The sequence below is a fragment of the Eptatretus burgeri genome, chromosome 11, assembly GCF_056783735.1.
Source record: "Eptatretus burgeri isolate ZD-2024b chromosome 11, Ebu_testis_v1, whole genome shotgun sequence".
NCBI lineage: Eukaryota > Metazoa > Chordata > Myxini > Myxiniformes > Myxinidae > Eptatretus > Eptatretus burgeri.
The window spans coordinates 73647021-73671649 of NC_140971.1; the positions used below are offsets into that span (position 1 = coordinate 73647021).

Consider the following 24629-nt stretch of genomic DNA (forward strand, 5'->3'; position numbering starts at 1 on the left):
CTTTCAATTCTTTCCCCATCTTTCATTCTTTACATTATTTTGCTTTGCTGTATTTGACCTTTCTTCACGCATGTATGCACACCAAAGATTAGAGCAACAGGGAAAAGTAATTTGCATACGCGTGCCATTTCCCATTCAAATCACGCACCATTATCCAAAAGACGTTAAACCTCAAGCTTCACGAGACTTGAATCCCAAAGTTGCAGCATTTCATACACCACCATAACGCCGAAATAAAAATCACCACAATATCAGACCACAACCCAAGCTTGCTTACCTTCACCATTAACAGCCACAATGAACGACCAACCACCTCCATCACGAATCACCACACTACATCAGCTATGCAACACTACCATTTCCATTGCTCAACCACCGTCACCGCAAATGTTCACCACCGCCTTCTAGACCGGCAGGAGATGGGGGAACCCAATGCACCACAGTAGATACTCGGGTCAAGACGTTCAGGCATTTAACTTGAGGCACAAATGTGCACAAGTTTCTGTTCGATGTCGTGTGGATAGTTCCAGCATTCCACTCAATTATGGCCTCCATTGTGTGTTCGGCACACGTTCACGGCCGAGGCGTGAGACTGAATGCAGCCCACCATGCAAATCTCAGAGATGGATCGCATGGCACAGCGCAGAGTGACTGAGGCTATTTCCGTTGCCGAACCATCGCATGGGTGGGGCCAATGATGTGGCAATGGTCTGCACAAAACTGAAGGTGCAGGAGAACACCCATTGCTCCACCTGATCTGCTCTCAAACACCGCCCCCACCAGAAGATTATGAAGGGCTGTGCGTCCTGCACATTCGGGTCACTTGGTTCTCTGGTTGCACATTCTTGGAGTCACGGGGCAGTGAATAATGGAGCGGAATGGAGCAGAACTCTCCTCCAGTCAGCTCACTCCAAACCGGGCTCAAACAAGTAACATGATAGGGATGCCATATTAATTTAACAACTACACCATCTGTACTGAACGGCCCCCACATATCGATACCTTCAACATCCTCGTGATCTAAACTAATTGTGCCCACGTGCTCTGGTGCAACTTCCACTCTCATTCATTTTTTCGCATGTGCACATGTGCGCACCCATGCCACCATGCATGGAGCACGCGGCTTCGATCTCCTGGACCGTTCTTCGATCTCTTCACCATTGAGAGAAAGCCCTATCTCTCAATGGTTAAGAATCACTTAAAAAATTATCAGATCTGGATCTGGATTCAGATGTTCGCCAAAATTAAATCAATTCTTCCCCGTCACACACCCAACATGTCCACCAAATTTCGTCCGAATCCATCTACAACTTTTTGAGATATCGTGTTATATATAATTTTTTGGCCCCATCTCTTTAAAAGTGAAGAATCACTTTAAAAATTCCAGTAGTCGGATCCAGATCTTCACCAAAATCGAATCAGTTCGTCCTTGTTACACACCAAACCTGTCCACAAAATTTCACCAGATCCGTCCACGACTTTTTGACATATCCTGCACACAAACAAACAGATAAACAGACAGAAAGGGGTGAAAACATAACTAGCTACACCTTCGGTGGTGGAGGTAACTAGAATGGCACACAGTAGAGTGCATACCTCAACAAGGATGAACAGTGTACGTTTTGTATCCCACTGATTGGCTGGATCTGGATCCGGACCTCCAAAATCTGATCGGCTTGTTCTTGTCAGCTACCCAACTTATCCACTATGTTTCGTTTGAATCTGTCCACAACTTTTTGAGATATCGTGCTCTACGTCATCTTTGGCCTTATCACTCTATGGTGAAGAATCACTTTTAAAATTCCAGTATCCGGATCGTCACCAAAAATCTAAACGCTTCGTTCTTGTCACACACTCAACCTCTCCTACAAATTTCGTCCTAACTTTTGGAGATATTCTGTTCACAGACAGCCAAACAGACAGACAGGGGTGAAAGCATAACCTCCGTCCACCTTTGGAGGTTCTTGAAATAAACGTTCACAAACAAAAATGCTAAATTTGTTTTCCCCTTCCCATTTCACTGTCTAAGCCTCTTTCATTTTACCTTGACATCCTTGTGCTGCCGAGTTTTTTTTTTCTCTTTTGGTTTCATCAGCGCCTTGGCCTCTTCAAATGAGAATGTTCCTGGAAAGAAAATGTGCCCTATAATTAACCAGTCACACCTAAAATTCAATTAACACAAACCATTTGCTCTGAACATTGTATTCAAACCACAAAAGGAGGATTTGAGGAAAAGTACAAGTGATAGATGATGATAAAATCTTCCACACATCATCATTTCTGAGAACGTTTCCCTTGGGTTGATTATTTTCCCTGTAAACGACAACATTTTTAGCTTAACTTCAGCTTAATTTGGAAAAAGCTGGCCAGATACTGTGAAGTTGTCAGTCAGTCATCAAGAAGAACCATTGTTTGGTGGATATCCAAAGATACTTTTCTTCCTGGTTACCCTGCCACACTGATTACGTAAAGTCCACATTCTCAATCACTCGACCCCTGCTCCCACCCCTTCTATTCTCATAAAATTTCATGTCACTTTATTAAAATATCATAGCTTGAAAACCATGGCATTTGTGGAAACAATATGACACGAGAAAGCATCTGAAAATGCAAAGTCCATCCTGCATTTGCTTTGTACTCAAACTAAACTTAACGAAAACCACAGTTTAAAAATATTGTGCATTGTATTAATTTTTGTTCTATATAATCTCAAAATAAGGGTTTGTTGAAGATTTGATGACAAATGCTCATTTGGTAAAAATGTTACATCATTTTGAATCAAATTATTTTGATTAATTTTGATTAAAACATTTATGGCTGGTCTACCATTTCACCAATGACGTCATCCTTACAATCATTCATTCCCCCATTGGGAGTTGAATGAGATGTCCCAGTTTCAAATTTTTCCAATCAGGGGTTTCAGAGATATAATGCTTTAATTTTTTACGTTTAATCCAAGGTGGTTGCCATATCACGGGACCCATGACGTCAGAATTATAATTACAATATTCTCCATGGGGGTCGCTCCTACCCAGAAAATTTAGTATCAATCGGATAAGTGGTTTCTGAGAGAAAAAAAATGTTCAAAAATAAGAGAAAAAAAGAAGCCAAAGAAAAGAGTTGAACAATGATCAAACTAATAAAAAAGCTGAGTTTGTGTCTGTGGGTCCGTCTATCTGTGGGTCATAAGCGCCGCCCATTCTACGAGCCACACCCTCCAGCCATCCAGAAATCGCCACCATCTTTTTCTCTCCATGGAGCTCAGATTGTTTTAAAGGCCTCATGTACATTTGAAGACTGAACAATGCATCCATCAATCCATCGGGACCACACTCTGTGCAGAGTGTTGGTGCTGCCTAAGCAGTCTCCTGGGCTACTGGGAACTATTCTGGACATGTCACCATTCCAACACAGGATACCAGCAAGCTAGTACTCATGTTGCCGACCTCGGAAGGATACCAGGCTGAGTCAACCCCACCTAATGTTAATTCAGCATCCAACGGGGCTCAGACTCAGAACCCAAGGATCCCAAGCCAGCTACCCTAACCACTAAGCCAACACCAGGCTTAGTTCGCAAGGTTAAATCACAGCAAGAGAACCAGGAAGTGAGAGAGCGTGCATATATAAACTTGTCTATGTAAGATCGACACTGATTGGTTTATCAGTTATGACGTCAATGGTAATCTGAGCCCCCATTGGTTAGCCCACAATCATAAGGATCTCCAGCTCCAATTCGCTGGAGCGGAGTACAGGGAGATGACTCACCATTTCCACCAATGCCTTGGAGGAAGGGGGGTTGTGATGCCCCCAAAGCCGAGGACTCAGAACAGCAACTTAAAAATTTTTGCATCCGGATCTTCAATAAAATGTAATCAATTCATCCTCGTCACATACCCAACCTGTCCACCAAATTTCGCCTGAATCAGTCCACAATTTTTGGTGATATCCTCCTCACAGTGAAACAAATAAACAGACAGACAAACATACAGAAAGACAAACAGGGGTGAAAACATAACCTCCGTCCACTTTATGTGGCGGAGGTAATTAATTTAAAACAACAGACTATGAATGTTCTGTCATTACATTTGATCATGATGGACTATTAACGACAGCCATCCTCCCATTATTAATTTGTCGTTGGTCACGAGCTTTGACACCAATACAGATTTGTATTATGGACCCTAGCCATCAAAATGCTAAATATAATCGAACAAACTTTCAAATGGAGCACCTCGCCACCATTAGAGCATTTAAATTGCATCAGATGTGGCAATAAATGCGAATTGTGAGGGTTAAATGACAGAAGATGCCATTTATTGCCGACTCGATAACAGAAGATGCCAAGTGCATTTTTGCCACCTTCATCTCTACCCGTTTAGAATGCCATGTGTGCACGGGCAACTTGCTCGTCGCAACAAATACTTTATCACAAAATTGTTCATTTATAACTCACCTTGTTTCCCATACGTGGTCTGTCATTGATATTCCGAAGGTACACAAGGTATTCCCTGTAGTCATTAAATTCCTTCAATGAGCAATGAACATGCAACAACGGATGGTCAAAAATTATAAGCACAATTGTCCTGTTTACTATAAAAGACATATGACACTGTTCTACAGTTAGAAATCCCACAATGGAAAAAGCTGAAGCTCCTAATAATTTTAATTTTATAAAACAACTAGCAGGGGCTTCTCGGCATTGCCTGTGGGATGAAGATGTGGGGGGGGGGAGATACCCAGTGCTGCCCAGCTGCGTGAGCTTTTCTCAGCGGTTGGATATTGAAAAGCTGTGGAGTTGTTAGCCTCATGGTAATTACCTCTTGCCTGCAGGCTGGCGGCAGCACTGCCTGACCCCATATCCTGATATACCTTTATAGCGGCCTTTGGGAGCCTCAAAACAGACAGACGCAAGACCAGTGTGTGGTAGCTCAAAACTTTACCCATATTTTTAAGTACCTACACCCAAACATTGGGGCATATAGTTGCTCCGGTTTGGCCGTGAAAGAATAATATACAAACACACAAAAATATTTATATGGATTTCTAAATACCCCATAAAAACAAATGTCACGTTTTGAACGTTGATGAGCATCTCAATCGTCGGACTTTATTTATGACCATACTGATTCAGGATTTCATCTCTGAAAATAAAAAGGCTTTCCAAAAGGCACTTTTGTAAAGGGCTCAAATTATAAACTGATTGTTACTTTTACAATGTGAGAAGGGGAAGCAACTCAACCCGATGCTGTCATTACTGTCTCAAGATACTTCAAAAGGTCAAAAGGCCACAGCGGGATAGAATCATTGGTGGGGGGCGTCGCTGTCCCGATGATGCAATGCCCTCTGCTGGTTAGGGCAGGAATTAATAATTTGTTCATCCATCCATCCATCCATTGGGGATGGAATATTGGTGAGTCTCCTCGGCTATTGGGCAGAATCCAGAACGGGTTGCCACTCCGACACAGGATACCAGCATGCTGGCACTCATTTTGCTGACCTCGGAAGGATGACAGGTCGAGTTAACCCCACCTGGTATTAATTCAACAGCTGTGCGGGATTTGAACTCAGAAAGCTCGGATCCCAAGCCCGCCGCCCCAATCATTAAGCCAACACCAGGCATATAATTTTTCCATGGTGCCGGTGATTGCTGGCCGACTCCACTCGAAGGTCACAGTGGGATCTTTAATGTCAACAAACATATGCTGGCAGAAGGGACCCCCATTTAACATCCATCAGAGGGACGACACACACACTGATGAATCAACCTGCTTGTGAAACACCGGGATGACAGTTTATAGCTGTGTCAGGGCTTGAATGGTCATGAAAGACCTGGAAACAATGAACAGACCAAATATCTTTGTCATTAATAACTTGTCTTTCTGCACAGAGTCACTTTGGTAACTCAGATAAAATTGTCATTGATAAATCTCAGGAAATATCTTGCATTACATAATGTGCAATATGTTTGGTTAAAAAAAACGAAAATGTAATATTCAAAAAGTGAAAGACTAAAACTGACAATATAAATCGAACAGGTCTGTCAATCCAGGTTGTTACTGCTAAACCTTACATTCATGTACTTGTGAGAATCCCTCCTCCCACAGGATGTCCCCGATCCCTCTGTCTCTCCCGCAGACTGTTTGCCTTCTCTGGTTTGACAGGTCTGAACCTTGTCCCACTGTGAAGTTGCAGTTCACAATGACTCCATTTTTCACTATCTGTGCACCTGCTCCCACCACTCCAAATCCACAGGAGTACCCCCCCTCCCCTCCCACCTCCCTTTGATCTCATTCTCCTCCATGCCTTTTCTTTCACCGAGTGAATCATAGCTTCACCTTTTCTATCACCAAGATTACACCAAATATTTCTCTGTTGTGTTCCTCCACTTGACAGTTAGTGCGTTCCCCACTGTCCACTATGTTATTCGGGTTCTGCCATGTTCTGGTCCGTTCTGTGGTCTCGCTCGTTTGGCGCGTGGTTGTTCATTTACAGCCAATCTGTTTTTGGTTTGTCTGACACTGCTCTAGTCTAACCTCCAATGCTTAAAACAATCAACAGCCACAAATTATACATCACTTCTGAGCACATCAAAACAAAACATGTTTGTATACTGCATGTGGAAGAAGGGTCTTGGTCACCAACCTTGTAATCAGAAGTTATCCTGTCTCCCTCTTTAAGTAAGCGGAAGCGGAAAGGTGTCTTGAAATATTGTTCAAGTTCAGGAACATGCAACTGATTGTAGGCCAGGTTTCATCATTAACATGTTTGGGCCACCGAGGTGAAATTCCCGAGAAGGCCGGCAAAGCTGTGGAGGGGGAAGGAACAAAAAAATGAAGAATAATTACTTTTAAAACGATACTGGAATATGATGGAGATAAATTCATTCTTAATCACATGTTATGGCATTACAAATGGGATTTTGTGACTGGAAATCAAAGTTGTGCATTCGCGGCTCGCCATGAACACCTCATCACACCTCCACAATGTTCCACCAGCTGTCCATCCAATCTGAACACTCTTCACAATACACTTCCATCTGCTTTCTTTTACTTTTCAAGCATCCTCATATACTTCTTCCCATTAGGACAAATCTTTTCTTTTTTTGAATACATTGTCGAGGCTCATATGAGAGCGAACACACAATGCACAGCAAGGGGGGCATGAGACAAGAGGGGTGAGAGAGGGAAGGACAAAACAGTAGAGAACAAAGACATTAGGAGATCTGTGGAAGGGAGAGGGATGGGGCAGGGAACACGGAGTGTACAAGATGGACATGACAGGGACTTTCAGGAAGGAAAGCAGAGAATTTGAAGTAGGTTGGTTTGGGGTAGATTAGCGGGGGAAGAAAAGATCATGGGGATCATTTTCGATCGGGGAAGACAAGAGGTGGTGGTGAACAGCTGTTTTGAAGACCTGGAGGGAAGAGTGGTATTGAAGAGGATGTGGGAGTTTATTCCAAAGGTGGGGAAAAAGAGCAATGAAAGAGTGACAGTGAGCAGTGAGCAGTGATTCGTGATTTTGGTAGTTTTACCAGAAGGGGGTTGCTGGCAGACCATGACCGCCTTGCAGCTATATGGGGGAGGGGGGGTACGTATCGCAGACAGAGCAGGGGCAGCGAGACTGGAGAGGAGACAGTAGAAGACAGAAAGACCACCGACCTGCCTGTGGTGAAAGAGTGAGAGGCCCAAAGACTCAGCCTCACCGTGCGAGATACTAATTATCTTAAATGCCTTGGTTTCCACAGCGTGAAGCCGAGAAAGGTGAGAGGCAGGAGCACCACCCCAGTAGGAGAGTAGTACTCCATCAGGCTGCGGATGAAAGCTTTGTTTGTGGTCAGGAGCTCAGGTGGGCCGAGGAAGGACTTTGTACGAAGAAGGATTCCCAGTCGGCGACTGGCTTTGGAGGCCAGGTTGGAAATGTGACTTTCCCAGGAAAGATCAGGGCAGATAGTGAGACCCAGAAGCTTGAAAGAAAGGACTTCCAGAGGATTGTTGAGAAAGTGGATGTGGGGGGTTGCTAAACGGTCCTTTCGGGGAGACATTGTGAGAGTGATATTTGTCCGGATTGAAAGACATGTTCCACGTGTTGGACCAGTTTGTGATTCTATCGAGATCTGCAGAGAGCGAAGAAGCTGCTGCTTGCCAGTCTGAGGAACGATAGATGGTACAGCTGAGGGTAGAGTTATCAGCGAAGAGACACCAAAAAAACACCAAAGAGACACTTCACTTCATGACACTGAGGGGCACACAAGAACAGAATTGATCATCATTCCCTCTTTCACATTCAAGACCACGTGAACATGGCCCAACGTAGTGCCAAGTCTTGAGAAAGTTCTGGTTACACATTCCTATTCAGATGGTTGAAAGCGTGAATTTTAGAAAATATTATGACGTCCATGGGACTTGAACAGTCCCACCAACGTAGAATGAGCCGAAACGATGGAGGCGGTTTATTTGTTTATAACCCAAACAGGGCGGTTCTAATCGCTCTACCGCAAACGGGACGAGGAAGGTGGCACGAGTCACTTTTCACTGAGTTGATGATGTTTATTTGTTTTTATTATTAACCAGAAATAACAAGACTCGGCAAGAAGAGGGATCCGGGGCGATTCGACGGGATGGTGTGGGATCGGGCGTGGGGAAAAACACAGACAATTCCAATGAATATACAGATCTCAAACCCTCTAAGGCGCCAAGCACACACACACACACACACACACACACACACACACACACACACACACACACACACACACACACACACACACACACACACACACACACACACACACACACACACAACGTAGCTATTTCTGGTGGTCAGGCTGGACCGTGGTGTGGACGCAACTGTCCCTGGATCGGCGTCGGACGAGCTGGCCTTGCTCTCGTCAGGGGGGCAGGAGAAACCGTGGTGCTGTCGACCTCCTGGTCCTGGCCCAAGTCCGCTCACAGCCGCCAGGGAACCAGTTCTGGCGCCAAGTTGCCAGCAGGAGAGGGAGGCAGGTCCGCCCACCGTTCGACCCCGTACTCCGAGTCAGCAGAACCCCAGAGCCAACCAAGGTGAGGCACGAGGCTCAGCAAGGCTCCAAGACACGATGAAGAACACGATCGAATCAGCACAACAACAAGGACGCTCTCCGCGCAACAGCCTCCACACCAAAAAAACACGATCTTTTTGTCCCGATCTTCTTCCTCTTCCTTTTCGACCCCGAACAGAACCTTTTTATCCTCCTGTCCTCGTCACTTCCAATCGAGCCGTTTATTGGCCCACCGCCGTCGCCTTCTGCCAATCGTGATCACGGGGCGGAGCCATCCGCTGCACTGTCCTGTGACGTCACGGCCAGTCTCCAGAGAATACCAAAAGGGGTTTACGCAGACACACTTACCCTATCCCGTGTCCCTATCTAATTACGTGACAATTATCATTTCCCCCCTTGAAGAAATGAACATTTACTAGACAACTCATCACCACTGAATTGCTACTTATTACATCGAGATCCTGGTAAACTCGAAAAGCATGGCATACCTAATTAAACATCCTAATTACCCTTTGAATGCATACCCTCCCCCCCCCCCCCCCCGTCAAACGTAACAATATGTTGAGAAGTTTTTGGATGCTGATTCTCACTTTATAATCAACTTTATGAATGTGAAAATGAGAACAAGGGGGCAGAGGGGACGAGTAGCAAAAGAGGTGTGTGTGTGTGTGTCTGCGTGTGTATGTGTGCGTGCGTCCATATTATGGAAAATATTTGGCCATCCGTCCATCCATCCATCTGTCAAAATGAAAAGAAGAAGAACCTGTCTACCACACTGTGTTTAATTCAAATGGTAATTCAAATAGATTATCAAGGGTGTTTCCAAAGGGTGGTTCTAAAGGGTACATTCGAAAACAGGGCTTGGGAACGTGTGGCTCGCGAGCCAGGTGTGGCTCTTTTGATGATAGCATCTGGCTCGCAGATAAAATTGGAGTTTGAAACTTTGAAAGCCCAATATTTCTTGCGGAAGCTTTACCTATAGTTTGAATGGTGTCATGCTTCATTCACGTGCATGGCTGAACTTGGCAGAAGGAGAGAAGAAAAAACGCCTCCGAATTGGCTGAAGCGGATTTTGTTTCGTCCAGTCATGCGGCCGAGGCGACTCGTGATTTCGGTCCCTCCAATGACGTGCCGCCGCTGAGACGCGTAGCGGAATTAATCTCCACCAATCACGCGCCACCGCTGAGGCGACAGCATCACAGAGTCGGACGGCCGCGCCGCACCTCTCGAGTATATAAGCCCGTGCGCAGGCCAGCCAGACTCACTATTTGCCAAGCCTCGGTTGGGTCAACATCTCCCTATCTCTCATTTGCTCAGAGCTAACCCTTCGACGAAGAAGATGGCGAAAAGAAAAAAAGATGAGGATTATCGTACATTTCAGGACGAATGGGCCGAAGAATTCGCCTTTGTGGAGAGAGCAGGTTCAGTGGTGTGACTAATTTGCAATGACAAAATTGCATCGATGAAACGGTCGAATATAAAGCGGCGGCATTTCAACACACGCCATGCTATCTTTGCATCAAAATACCCTGCGGGAGACAGCAGAAAGAAAGCGTGCCAAGAGCTACTGAGCAGGGTGAAAGCCAGCCAGCAGCAACTCCGCGTATGGACCCGGCAAGGTGACTATAATTCCGCTAGCTTTGCTGGATCTTTAGCAACAGTGAGGAACGGAAAACCATTCACGGATGGCGAGTATGCTAAAACGTTCATGCTGGATGTAGCCAATGAACTTTTTGATGATCTTCCGAACAAAGACAAGATAATCAAACGGATACAAGACATGCCTCTGTCGGCAAGAACTGTTCATGATCGTACCATCATGATGGCAAACCAAGTGGAGGAAACGCAAGTGAAGGACATAAATACAGCGCCGTTCTTTTCCCTGCCTTTGGATGAGTCAACAGACGTAAGCCATTTGTCGCAGTTCGGTGTGATTGCAAGATATGCTGCTGGTGATACACTGCGCGAAGAAAGTCTTGCTGTTCTGCCAATAAAAGGGTCCACAAGAGGTGAGTATTTATTCGTCTTTCATGGAGTTCGCTCAAGAAAAAAATCTACCAATGGATAAACTTATCTCAGTGTGTACTGATGGTGCTCCGTGTATGGTGGTGAAAAAAACAAAGGATTTGTGGCGCTTCTCCGTGAACATGAAAATTGACCCATCCTAAGTTTCCATTGCATTCTACACCAGGAGGCACCTTGTGCTCAGATGTGTGATGGGCAGCTTGGCGAAGTGATGTCGCTGGTCATTCGTGTGATCAACTTTATTGTTGCCCGAGCCTTAAATGGTCGCCAGTTTAAAACACTGCTGGATGAAGTTGGAAATAACTATCACGGTCTGCTTTTGCACAGCAATGTGCGTTGGTTGTCAAGAGGGAAGGTGCTTAGCCGTTTTGCGGCTTGCCTGAACGAAATCCAGACTTTCCTTGAAATGAAAGGGATTGAGCATCCTGAGCGAGCCGAAACTGAGTGACTCCTCAAGTTTTACTATCTCGTGGATATGACTGAACATCTGAACCAGCTCAACGTGAACATGCAAGGCATTGGAAATACAGTGTTATCCCTTCAACAAGCCGTGTTTGCTTTTGAAAACAAGCTGGAGCTCTTTATCATGGATCTTGAAACAGGTCGTTTACTACATTTTGAAAAACTGAGACAATTTAAAGATGCATGCACAGCAAGTGAGCCCACTCAAAACTTTGATCTCCACCAGTTAGCTGGCTTCACATCCAGTCTCCTACAGTCATTCAAAGCACGCTTTGGAGAATTTCGTGAGCACACTCGTCTTTTTAAGTTCATCACACATCCAAACGAGTGTTCACTGAACACAGCCGACCTGAGTTACATTCCTGGTGTCTCCGTCAGAGATTTTGAAGCAGAAGTGGCTGACCTGAATGCCTCAGACATGTGGGTGAATAAGTTCAAGTCACTGAATGAAGATTTGGAAAGAATCGCACGACAGAAAGCAGAGTTGGCGAGCAAGCACATGTGGACAGAAATGAAAAAACTTCAACCCGAAGACCAGCTGATTATCAAAACATGGAACGCGCTTCCTGTCACATACCACACACTGTAGCGTGTGAGTATTGCTGTATTGACCTTGTTTGGATCTACGTATGCATGTGAGCAGTCATTCTCACATCTTAAAAACATCAAGTCCAACCTACGATCACGTCTAACGGATGAAAGCCTCAACGCTTGCATGAAGCTTAACCTCACCAAGTACCAACCACACTACAAAGCCATCAGTAAATCCATGCAGCACCAGAAGTCCCATTAATGGTGAGTATTATAACAACATGATTTAAAAGAATAAATTCAGAGGCTGATTATACTCACATTTAGTTGAATTCAGTCTTAAAATATATTATATGGCTCTCACTGAAATAGACCTCCAAATATTTTGCTTTCATGGCTCTCTGAGTCAAAAATGTTCCCGACCACTGTTCTAAAGGGTACATTGTAAAGGGTAGTTATAAATGGGAATTCTGAAGGATTATCAAGGGGAATTATAATGGGCAATTATCATGGGTTCAAAAGGGTAATTCTCATGGTTTCCAAAGGGGAGCTCTAAAGGGATCGAAAGGGTGAATCTAAAGGAGTTAAAGGTTCATTCTCGTGGGTCCGAAAGGGTACGAAAAGGGATATTCCAAAGTGTAATTGTTTTGAATTTCAAAGATTATATATATTTTTTAATACTTCCACTTATTGTGGTGACATGATTTCATGTTTTCAACCAGCTATGATCAACAGTACATCACCACTGCTTCCAAGTATGGGAGCACCATTGCTGCAATGCCCCTATTACCAATTCACTGGCAATCATTTTACTGACCTAAGAAGGATGACAACCCCAACTGGTGTTAATTCAGTGGATGAAAGGGCTTGAACTCAGGACCCCAAGATCCCAAGCCCAAGCCAAGCGAACCACAAATCCAACACCAGTCTTGTTAGTGTATTTTTAAAGGGTCCTAAAGGCTAATTCTATAGCATTCAAAGGGAAATTCTAATGTGTTCTAAAGGGCAATTCAAACAGGTTTCATTCATTTCTTGGTTTTGCCTATGTCACATGAAAAATGCCAAACTGAACTGCTTCTTTCAGACAGGGGTGTGATTTTTATACCGAAACTTTGTAGATCGATTGATGTAAAGTGCTATCTGTGATTTACAAATTGGACAATATATCGTCGTGCTGGGAATCAAAGGCAAATGAGACAGATGAAAGGTAAGGTTTGGTACGTTTGCAACATTCTATTCGCGCAGTGAGATGTAAAGAAAAGTGCAATTACCTTTTGTGAGAGCTTCCCCACAGGAGCATAAACTTTTGAAAGCCGAGTACACCTCACATTGTTTGGCAGAAGAGGAATGTGAGCAAGGGTTTCCTTCTGTTTCTTCTGCACACAAAAAGAACCATAATATTATGTCAGTGATCAATCAATTGATACCAACAATAGTGGTCAGGTCAGGTGTCGGCGCATGTGCCAGAGTAGGGCATCGCTTCGTCCACTTATTGCCAGTACTCCAGGGGCCTCAGTCTGGCCATCCCACAGGCAGATGCCTGGCCCATCCCCATCTCCCTGAGATGCCGATCAACCTGCTGCAACCACGAGGCATATGGTCGGCCTATTGGCCAACTCCACTCACGAGACTCCCTCCCTGAGAGAATCTGGTGAGCAGGAACAGCATCAGGAAAATGAGCCTCATGTCCATCAGCTGCAGCTGATGCTCACAGACTTTTCAGGTAAAAAATCTCATTTGCGTTTCTCTCAGCAACCGCTCGTTGGACACAAAGTCCAACCAGCGATAGCCAGGATTCTCCAAAGAGACCTGGCACCAAATGAATTATGTCTCCATCTCAGATCCCTCATCAGAGTCCGAGTCTCAAATCTGTAGAGCAAAACTGGAAGCACCAAGGACCTGAAGACTCAGTCTTTCATTCTTTTGCACAGGTACCGATGGCAAAACAAAAAAAATAGCACAGAAAAACTTCAATTGTCAGAAGTAAAAGATATAAAAATTATCATAAGCATCAAGAAACACCAAGTATTCTTACGAATGAGTAATAATGTCCTCAATGGGAATAGTAATAGGAATAGAAATCGTCATTAAGAACAAGTCAACCAAATCGATCAAGGAATGACTTGTTCATGAGAAAAATGATTTTTGGTTCAGAAGAGACACCAACAGCACTTTGCCAAATTGCTGAAGCCAGCACCGATTATACAACCACATTCTCTATCAGAAGAATCACAAAAGTATCCATGAACACATTAAAACAGTGAAAATAGAAAATAAATTGCAGGTTACTGAAACATTTTTGGGCCCTTTGAGGAAAGCATTGATGGCTGATACCACCTGATCAGTCACCAATCTGGAGGGGAAATGTTCAAAGAAAGAAATAAGAATGTGTGTTTCAGGTACATTGATGAGAACGCCACACCACCCCTTATTTTGAGGGACTTTCACACCTTAGAATGTCCCGCCACTGTGCTTGTCCTTGCCATAATTTCTGGTGATTATGTATTTGCATTACATTTGGAGAACGATGTTCCATGCCACAGATAAGTTGACTTGGGGATTAAAAAGACAAGCAACTGAACAGCAGTCATTTAATGTTTTCCAAAAGGTTCAAGGATTGTGGTGAATTTGGGGATCTTCAACATCCACCAACCAACACTTACAGATGGAACCCTAACTTAACATCTCTCCGATCAATGGCACAATGATGAGACATTTTCCCTGCCTGTGAAGCACCAATTTGACAACAAATAATGGCTTTGATAATGAAAGCCAGGTAAGACCGTTCAAAGGTAAGTTTCCTTCATGTCCACACTTCTGTCAAGGTCGGAGGAAATAAAGAGGTAAAATTACCTTTTGCGAGATATCAGAAAGAGTAACTGCATTTTCGCGGGCTCGTAACCCCGCAGGCTGCACAACCTGAGGCAGATGAAGAATGTCCTTTTGAATTTCCATCGTTTTCTCCTACAAACGAAAAGAACCAAAATATTATGTCAGTGATCGATCAAATTACCTTAACAATGCAGAAAAAGGCAATTGGCAGAAGTTGATCCCAATTATTATGTTTTTAAAAGGGAGATTGTAAAGGGTGCTAAAAGATGATTCTGAAGGGGTCCAAAAGGTAACTCCAATGGGTTCTAAAGGGTAATTTGAAAGGGAAATTCTAAACAGTAAATCTGAAACGTTCAAAATGGTAATTCTCACGAGTTGTGAAGGGAAATTCAAAGGGAAATTCTGAAGGGTTCCAAAGGTTTCCAAAGGAAAATGGTTCCAAAGGGTAATGATAAAGGTTTCCAAAGGATAATGGTTCCCAATGGTAATAATAAAGGATTCTTAAGGATAATGTTTCCAAAGGGTAAAAATAAAGGGTTTTAAAGGGTATTTACAATGGGCGACGCTCTTGGGTTTGTAAGGGTAATTCCAACGGATTAGAAAGGGTAATTCCAAAGGGTTTTGTCTGTTTCTTGGCTTTTCCTGGTTCATTTGAGAAATTCCAAACTGAAACACTTCATTCGGACACGGGTGCGATTTTTTAATGAACCTTTGTAAATCCAATCAAGATGGAGGATGCAGGAAAAAATATTTGGCCATGACCCCTCCCCCTGAACCCACAATTACAGACACATTTTAAAACATTTTTAAGGAAACATTGTGGAAGCAATCAACAGGGAGGATGCATGAAAGACTGAACGACCTTTTAGATTTGTTCCCCAATTCATGCTCCACGGGATGGGGACTTTGGGTTTCAGGGGTCAAAATGGAATAAAAATCCAACTCAAAATTTGATATTGGGTAATTCCTGGTGGAACGTTTTTCCATTTTTCAATTTTGCTTTTCGTGGGAAGCGTGGGGATTTGAATTGTGGCACAATCAACTTCACTCCACTGTGGTTTGTAATAATGTCAGTTGATTGTGAAGATATATAATTACATCTGGGGAAAGATGTTCCACGTGAAATTGTAATTGTGATGGGGAGAAACAATAAAAGTAACTGCACATCAGTAATCAAAGTGTGGTGAACAAAAAGCATCCCAACATCGGTATTCTTCTTCTCCAAATGTCATAAAACAGCGCAGAAGGTGAGTGAGACAGCGTTAACAACAGAACGGTTTGATCAACAGGAATATCTGATAATTTATCGTTCCTTTCATTATGAAACTCAGGAGAGACAGCCCAAAGGTAAGTATGATATTTCTGCACACTTTTGTGAAGGTAGTGGAAAATAAAGAGGTAAAATTACCTTTCGTGAGAAACCAGAAATCACAGGTGTATTTCTGCGGGCGAGCAACTTTGCCGGCCGCACACCCTCAGGTGGATGAGGAATGTGTCTTGGCATTTCCCTTGGTTTCTGCAGCACAGGAAAAGAACCATAATGTGAGGTCGGTGGGAGATTTAATTATACCAACAATGAAGTTCAAGTTCAACTGGCAGAAGGAAGAGAAAAAAAATTATTATGAGCATCAAGAAACATCAAGTATTCTGATGAATGAGTCACAATGTTCTTAATTATGAATAATTTTATCAATGGGAATATAATTCATCAACATGAGTACTCAAACCAAGCCGATCAAGAAATGACTTGTTTATGAGGAACAATGTTTGTTCCTTCAGAACAAAAACCAGCAACAGCTGCACCTTGCCAAGTATCTTGAGCAAGCACCGATTATATACAACTACATTCTCTTTCACAAGCATCATGAAAGTATCCATGAACACATTTAAAGAGTTTAAATGGAAAATAAATTGCAGGTTACAGTTACACGATTGGGCACTTTGAGGAAACCATTGATGGCTGATACCACATGATCAGACACCAATGTGAAAGTCAAATGTTCAAAGTATGAAATCATAAGAATGTGGGTTTCAGATACATTGGTGAGAACTTCACACAATCCTCATAGTAAGGTACCTTATCATCTTCAAGGTCCAGCCTGTGTTTGTCACCACACTTCAAAAAAAAACAAAGGAGAGAAATTTTAATTGGCTCAGTCTGTCTATCTGTCTGTCCGTCACATTATCTCCTCATAAATGGTTGCGCAGAAATTCACCAAATTTGGTAGTTATGATCATCACATGGCAAGTGCTGGGGCAGTATCATATTTGGCCCTGACCACTCCGGCCCTGGAGTGGGGCCAAAAGGTCAAACACCAAAATGTGCAATTACGGGCACATTTTAAAACATTTATAAGCGGTGAAGCGGCTCAAATATTTGGCTATTTCCTTCCTTCCATCCGTCCGTCCATCCACCTGTCAAAATGAAGAAGAAGAAGAAGAAGAAGAAGAAGAAGAAGAAGAAGAAGAAGAAGAAGAAGAAGAAGAAGAAGAAGAAGAAGAAGAAGAAGAAGAAGAAGAAGAAGAGGAGGAACCTGTCCACCGCACCGTGTTTAATTCAAAAGGATTCCAAATGGAAATTCAAATAGATTATCAAGGGTGTTTCCAAAGGGTGGTTCTGAAGGGTACATTCTAAGGGTTACATTGTAAAGGGTAGTTATAAATGGGAATTCTGAAGGATTCTCAAAGGGAATTATAATGGGCAATTATCATGGGTTCAAAAGGGTAATTCTAATGGCTTCCAAAGGATAGTTCTAAAGGGATTGAAAGGGTGAAACTAAATGAGTTAAAGGTTAATTCTCGTGGGTCCGAAAGGGTATGAAAGGGATATTCCAAAGTGTAATTGTTTTGAGTTCCAAAGGGTAATATATATTTTTTAATACTTCCACTTATTGTGGTGGCATGATTTCATGTTTTCAACCAGCTATGATCAACAGTACATCACCACTGCTTCCAAGGAAGGGAGAACCATTGCTGCAATGCCCCTATAACCAATTCACTGGCACTCATTTTGCTGACCGAAGAAGGATGACAACCCCAACGGGTGTTAATTCAGTGGCTGACAGGGCTGGAACTCAGGACCCCAAGATCCCAAGCCCACTACACTAACCGCAAATCCAACACCAGTCGTGTTAGTGTATTTTATAAAGGGTGCTAAAGGCTAATTCTATGGCATTCAAAGGGTAATTATAATGTGTTCTAAAGGGCAATTCAAACGGGTTTCATTCATTCCTTGGTTTTGTCTATTTCACATGAAAAATGCCAAACTGAAATGCTTCTTTCAGACATGGGTGTGATTTTTATACCGAAACTTTGTATATCCATTGATGTAAAGTGCTATCTGTGATTTACCAATTGTACAATATATAGTCGTGCTGGGATTCAAAGGCAGATGAGACAGATGAAAGGTAAGGTTTGGTACCTTTGCAGCATTCTGTTCACTTTGTGAGATGTCAAGAAAAGTGAAATTACCTTTTGTGAGAACTTCTCCACAGGAGCAGAAATTTTTGGAAGCCTCGTACACTTCACATTGTTTGGCGGAAGAGGAATGTGAGGAAGGGTTTCCTTCCCTTTCTTCTGCACACAAAAAGAACCATAATATTACATCAGTGATCAATCAATTGATACCAACAATAGTGGTCAGGTCAGGTGTTGGCGCATGTGCCGGAGTAGGGCATCGCTTCATCCACTTTTTGCCAGTACTCCAGGGGCCTCAATTTGGCCATCCCACAGGCAGATGCCTGGCCCATCCCCATCTCCCTGAGACGCCGATCAACCTGCTGCAACCACGAGGCATATGGTCGGCCTATTGGCCAACTCCACTCACGAGACTCCCTCACTGAGAGAATCTGGTGAGCAGGATCAGCGTCAGGAAAATGAGCCTCATGTCCATACAGCTGCAGCTGATGCTCACGGACTTTTCAGGTAAAAAATCTCGTTTGAGTCTCTCTCAGCAACCGCTCCTTGGACACAAAGTCCAACCAGCGATAGCCAGGATTCTCCGAAGAGACCTGGTACCAAAGGAATTACGTCTCCATCTCAGATCCCTCATCAGAGTCCAAGTCTCACATCCGTAGAGCAAAACTGGAAGCCCCAAGGACCTGAAGACTCAGACTTTCATTCTTTTGCACAGGTACCGATGGCAAAACAAAAAAAATAGCACAGAAAAACTTCAATTGGCAGAAGTAAAGGATATAAAAATTATCATGAGCATCAAGAAACACTAAGTATTCTTACGAATGAGTAACAATGTCTTCAATGGGAATAGAAATCGTCATTAAGAACAAGTCAACCAAATCGATCAAGGAATGACTTGTTCATGAGAAAAATGATTTTTGGTTCAGAAGAGACACCAACAGCACCTTGCCAAATTGCTGAAGCCAGCACCGATTATACAACCACATTCTCTATCAGAAGAATCACAAAAGTATCCATGAACACATTAAAACAGTGAAAATAGAAAATAAATTGCAGGTTACTGAAACATTTTTGGGCTCTTTGAGGAAAGCATTGATGGCTGATACCACCTGATCAGTCACCAATCTGGAGGGGAAATGTTCAAAGAAAGAAATAAGAATGTGTGTTTCAGGTACATTGATGAGAACGCCACACCACCCCTTATTTTGAGGGACTTTCACACCTTAGAATGTCCCGCCACTGTGCTTGTCCTTGCCATAATTTCTGGTGATTATGTATTTGCATTACATTTGGAGAACGATGTTCCATGCCACAGATAAGTTGACTTGGGGATTAAAAAGACAAGTAACTGAACAGCAGTCATTTAATGTTTTCCAAAAGGTTCAAGGATTGTGGTGAATTTGGGGATCTTCAACATCCACCAACCAACACTAACAGATGGGACCCTAACTTAACATCTCTCCGATCAATGGCACAATGATGAGACATTTTCCCTGCCTGTGAAGCACCAATTTGACAACAAATAATGGCTTTGATAATGAAAGCCAGGTAAGACCGTTCAAAGGTAAGTTTCCTTCATGTCCACACTTCTGTCAAGGTCGGAGGAAATAAAGAGGTAAAATTACCTTTTGCGAGATATCAGAAAGAGTAACTGCATTTTCGCGGGCTCGTAACCCCGCAGGCTGCACAACCTGAGGCAGATGAAGAATGTCCTTTTGAATTTCCATCGTTTTCTCCTACAAACGAAAAGAACCAAAATATTATGTCAGTGATCGATCAAATTACCTCAACAATGCAGAAAAAGGCAATTGGCAGAAGTTGATCCCAATTATTATGTTTTTAAAAGGGAGATTGTAAAGGGTGCTAAAAGATGATTCTGAAGGGGTCCAAAAGGTAACTCCAATGGGTTCTAAAGGGTAATTTGAAAGGGAAATTCTAAACAGTAAATCTGAAACGTTCAAAATGGTAATTCTCACGAGTTGTGAAGGGAAATTCAAAGGGAAATTCTGAAGGGTTCCAAAGGTTTCCAAAGGAAAATGGTTCCAAAGGGTAATGATAAAGGTTTCCAAAGGATAATGGTTCCCAATGGTAATAATAAAGGATTCTTAAGGATAATGTTTCCAAAGGGTAAAAATAAAGGGTTTTAAAGGGTATTTACAATGGGCGACGCTCATGGGTTTGTAAGGGTAATTCCAACGGATAAGAAAGGGTAATTCCAAAGGGTTTTGTCTGTTTCTTGGCTTTTCCTGGTTCATTTGAGAAATTCCAAACTGAAACACTTCATTCGGACACGGGTGCGATTTTTTAATGAACCTTTGTAAATCCAATCAAGATGGAGGATGCAGGAAAAAATATTTGGCCATGACCCCTCCCCCTGAACCCACAATTACAGACACATTTTAAAACATTTTTAAGGAAACATTGTGGACGCAATCAACAGGGAGGATGCATGAAAGACTGAACGACCTTTTAGATTTGTTCTCCAATGCATGCTCCACGGGATGGGGACTTTGGGTTTCAGGGGTCAAAATGGAATAAAAATCCAACTCAAAATTTGATATTGGGTAATTCCTGGTGGAACGTTTTTCCATTTTTCAATTTTGCTTTTCGTGGGAAGGGTGCGGATTTGAATTGGGGCACAATCAACTTCACTCCACTGTGGTTTGTAATAATGTCAGTTGATTGTGAAGATATATAATTACATCTGGGGAAAGATGTTCCACGTGAAATTGTAATTGTGATGGTGAGAAACAATAAAAGTAACTGCACATCAGTAATCAAAGTGTGGTGAACAAAAAGCATCCCAACATCGGTATTCTTCTTCTCCAAATGTCATAAAACAGCGCAGAAGGTGAGTGAGACAGCGTTAACAACAGAACGGTTTGATCAACAGGAATATCTGATAATTTATCGTTCCTTTCATTATGAAACTCAGGAGAGACAGCCCAAAGGTAAGTATGATATTTCTGCACACTTTTGTGAAGGTAGTGGAAAATAAAGAGGTAAAATTACCTTTCGTGAGAAACCAGAAATCACAGGTGTATTTCTGCGGGCGAGCAACTTTGCCGGCCGCACACCCTCAGGTGGATGAGGAATGTGTCTTGGCATTTCCCTTGGTTTCTGCAGCACAGGAAAAGAACCATAATGTGAGGTCGGTGGGAGATTTAATTATACCAACAATGAAGTTCAAGTTCAACTGGCAGAAGGAAGAGAAAAAAAATTATTATGAGCATCAAGAAACATCAAGTATTCTGATGAATGAGTCACAATGTTCTTAATTATGAATAATTTTATCAATGGGAATATAATTCATCAACATGAGTACTCAAACCAAGCCGATCAAGAAATGACTTGTTTATGAGGAACAATGTTTGTTCCTTCAGAACAAAAACCAGCAACAGCTGCACCTTGCCAAGTATCTCGAGCAAGCACCGATTATATACAACTACATTCTCTTTCACAAGCATCATGAAAGTATCCATGAACACATTTAATGAGTTTAAATGGAAAATAAATTGCAGGTTACAGTTACACGATTGGGCACTTTGAGGAAACCATTGATGGCTGATACCACATGATCAGACACCAATGTGAAAGTCAAATGTTCAAAGTATGAAATCATAAGAATGTGGGTTTCAGATACATTGGTGAGAACTTCACACAATCCTCATAGTAAGGTACCTTATCATCTTCAAGGTCCAGCCTGTGTTTGTCACCACACTTCAAAATAAAACAAAGGAGAGAAATTTTAATTGGCTCAGTCTGTCTATCTGTCTGTCCGTCACATTATCTCCTCATAAATGGTTGCGCAGAAATTCACCAAATTTGGTAGTTATGATCATCACATGGCAAGTGCTGGGGCAGTATCATATTTGGCCCTGACCACTCCGGCCCTGGAGTGGGGCCAAAAGGTCAAACACCAAAATGTGCAATTACGGGCACATTTTAAAACATTTATAAGCGGTGAAGCGGCTTCAATATTTGGCTATTTCCTTCCTTCCATCCGTCCGCCCATCCACCTGTCAAAATGAAGAAGAAGAAGAAGAAGAAGAAGAAGAAGAAGAAGAAGAAGAAGAAGAAGAAGAAGAAGAAGAAGAAGAAGAAGAAGAAGAAGAAGAAGAAGAGGAGGAACCTGTCCACCGCACCGTGTTTAATTCAAAAGGGTTCCAAATGGAAATTCAAATAGATTATCAAGGGTGTTTCCAAAGGGTGGTTCTGAAGGGTACATTCTAAGGGTTACATTGTAAAGGGTAGTTATAAATGGGAATTCTGAAGGATTCTCAAAGGGAATTATAATGGGCAATTATCATGGGTTCAAAAGGGTAATTCTAATGGCTTCCAAAGGATAGTTCTAAAGGGATTGAAAGGGTGAAACTAAAGGAGTTAAAGGTTAATTCTCGTGGGTCCGAAAGGGTACGAAAGGGATATTCCAAAGTGTAATTGTTTCGAGTTCCAAAGGGTAATATATATTTTTTAATACTTCCACTTATTGTGGTGGCATGATTTCATGTTTTCAACCAGCTATGATCAACAGTACATCACCACTGCTTCCAAGGAAGGGAGCACCATTGCTGCAATGCCCCTATAACCAATTCACTGGCACTCATTTTGCTGACCGAAGAAGGATGACAACCCCAACTGGTGTTAATTCAGTGGCTGACAGGGCTGGAACTCAGGACCCCAAGATCCCAAGCCCACTACACTAACCGCAAATCCAACACCAGTCGTGTTAGTGTATTTTATAAAAGGTGCTAAAGGCTAATTCGATGGCATTCAAAGGGTAATTATAATGTGTTCTCAAGGGCAATTCAAACGGGTTTCATTCATTCCTTGGTTTTGTCTATTTCACATGAAAAATGCCAAACTGAAATGCTTCTTTCAGACATGGGTGTGATTTTTATACCGAAACTTTGTATATCCATTGATGTAAAGTGCTATCTGTGATTTACCAATTGTACAATATATAGTCGTGCTGGGATTCAAAGGCAGATGAGACAGATGAAAGGTAAGGTTTGGTACCTTTGCAGCATTCTGTTCACTTTGTGAGATGTCAAGAAAAGTGAAATTACCTTTTGTGAGAACTTCTCCACAGGAGCAGAAATTTTTGGAAGCCTCGTACACTTCACATTGTTTGGCGGAAGAGGAATGTGAGGAAGGGTTTCCTTCCCTTTCTTCTGCACACAAAAAGAACCATAATATTACATCAGTGATCAATCAATTGATACCAACAATAGTGGTCAGGTCAGGTGTTGGCGCATGTGCCGGAGTAGGGCATCGCTTCATCCACTTTTTGCCAGTACTCCAGGGGCCTCAGTCTGGCCATCCCACAGGCAGATGCCTGGCCCATCCCCATCTCCCTGAGACGCCGATCAACCTGCTGCAACCACGAGGCATATGGTCGGCCTATTGGCCAACTCCACTCACGAGACTCCCTCACTGAGAGAATCTGGTGAGCAGGATCAGCGTCAGGAAAATGAGCCTCATGTCCATACAGCTGCAGCTGATGCTCACGGACTTTTCAGGTAAAAAATCTCGTTTGAGTCTCTCTCAGCAACCGCTCCTTGGACACAAAGTCCAACCAGCGATAGCCAGGATTCTCCGAAGAGACCTGATACCAAAGGAATTACGTCTCCATCTCAGATCCCTCATCAGAGTCCAAGTCTCACATCCGTAGAGCAAAACTGGAAGCCCCAAGGACCTGAAGACTCAGACTTTCATTCTTTTGCACAGGTACCGATGGCAAAACAAAAAAAATAGCACAGAAAAACTTCAATTGGCAGAAGTAAAGGATATAAAAATTATCATGAGCATCAAGAAACACTAAGTATTCTTACGAATGAGTAACAATGTCTTCAATGGGAATAGAAATCGTCATTAAGAACAAGTTAACCAAATCGATCAAGGAATGACTTGTTCATGAGAAAAATGATTTTTGGTTCAGAAGAGACACCAACAGCACTTTGCCAAATTGCTGAAGCCAGCACCGATTATGCAACCACATTCTCTATCAGAAGAATCACAAAAGTATCCATGAACACATTAAAACAGTGAAAATAGAAAATAAATTGCAGGTTACTGAAACATTTTTGGGCCCTTTGAGGAAAGCATTGATGGCTGATACCACCTGATCAGTCACCAATCTGGAGGGGAAATGTTCAAAGAAAGAAATAAGAATGTGTGTTTCAGGTACATTGATGAGAACGTCACACACCCCTTATTTTGAGGGACTTTCACACCTTAGAATGTCCCGCCACTGTGCTTGTCCTTGCCATAATTTCTGGTGATTATGTATTTGCATTACATTTGGAGAACGATGTTCCATGCC

General features: G+C 42.7%; 2 long non-coding RNA genes across 2 annotated transcripts; both read right to left on the reverse strand.

The window, feature by feature from the left end:
- Positions 1 to 14908: 14908 nt before the first annotated feature.
- Positions 14909 to 18458, reverse strand: LOC147017378 (uncharacterized). The gene is made up of 3 exons (XR_015049736.1): positions 18359 to 18458; positions 16296 to 16403; positions 14909 to 15019 (listed from the first exon to the last, which is right to left on the reverse strand). It is a non-coding gene; the product is annotated as an uncharacterized LOC147017378 (long non-coding RNA).
- A 1471-nt stretch (positions 18459 to 19929) lies between these two features.
- Positions 19930 to 23473, reverse strand: LOC147017379 (uncharacterized). The gene is made up of 3 exons (XR_015049737.1): positions 23374 to 23473; positions 21317 to 21424; positions 19930 to 20040 (listed from the first exon to the last, which is right to left on the reverse strand). It is a non-coding gene; the product is annotated as an uncharacterized LOC147017379 (long non-coding RNA).
- Positions 23474 to 24629: the final 1156 nt, after the last annotated feature.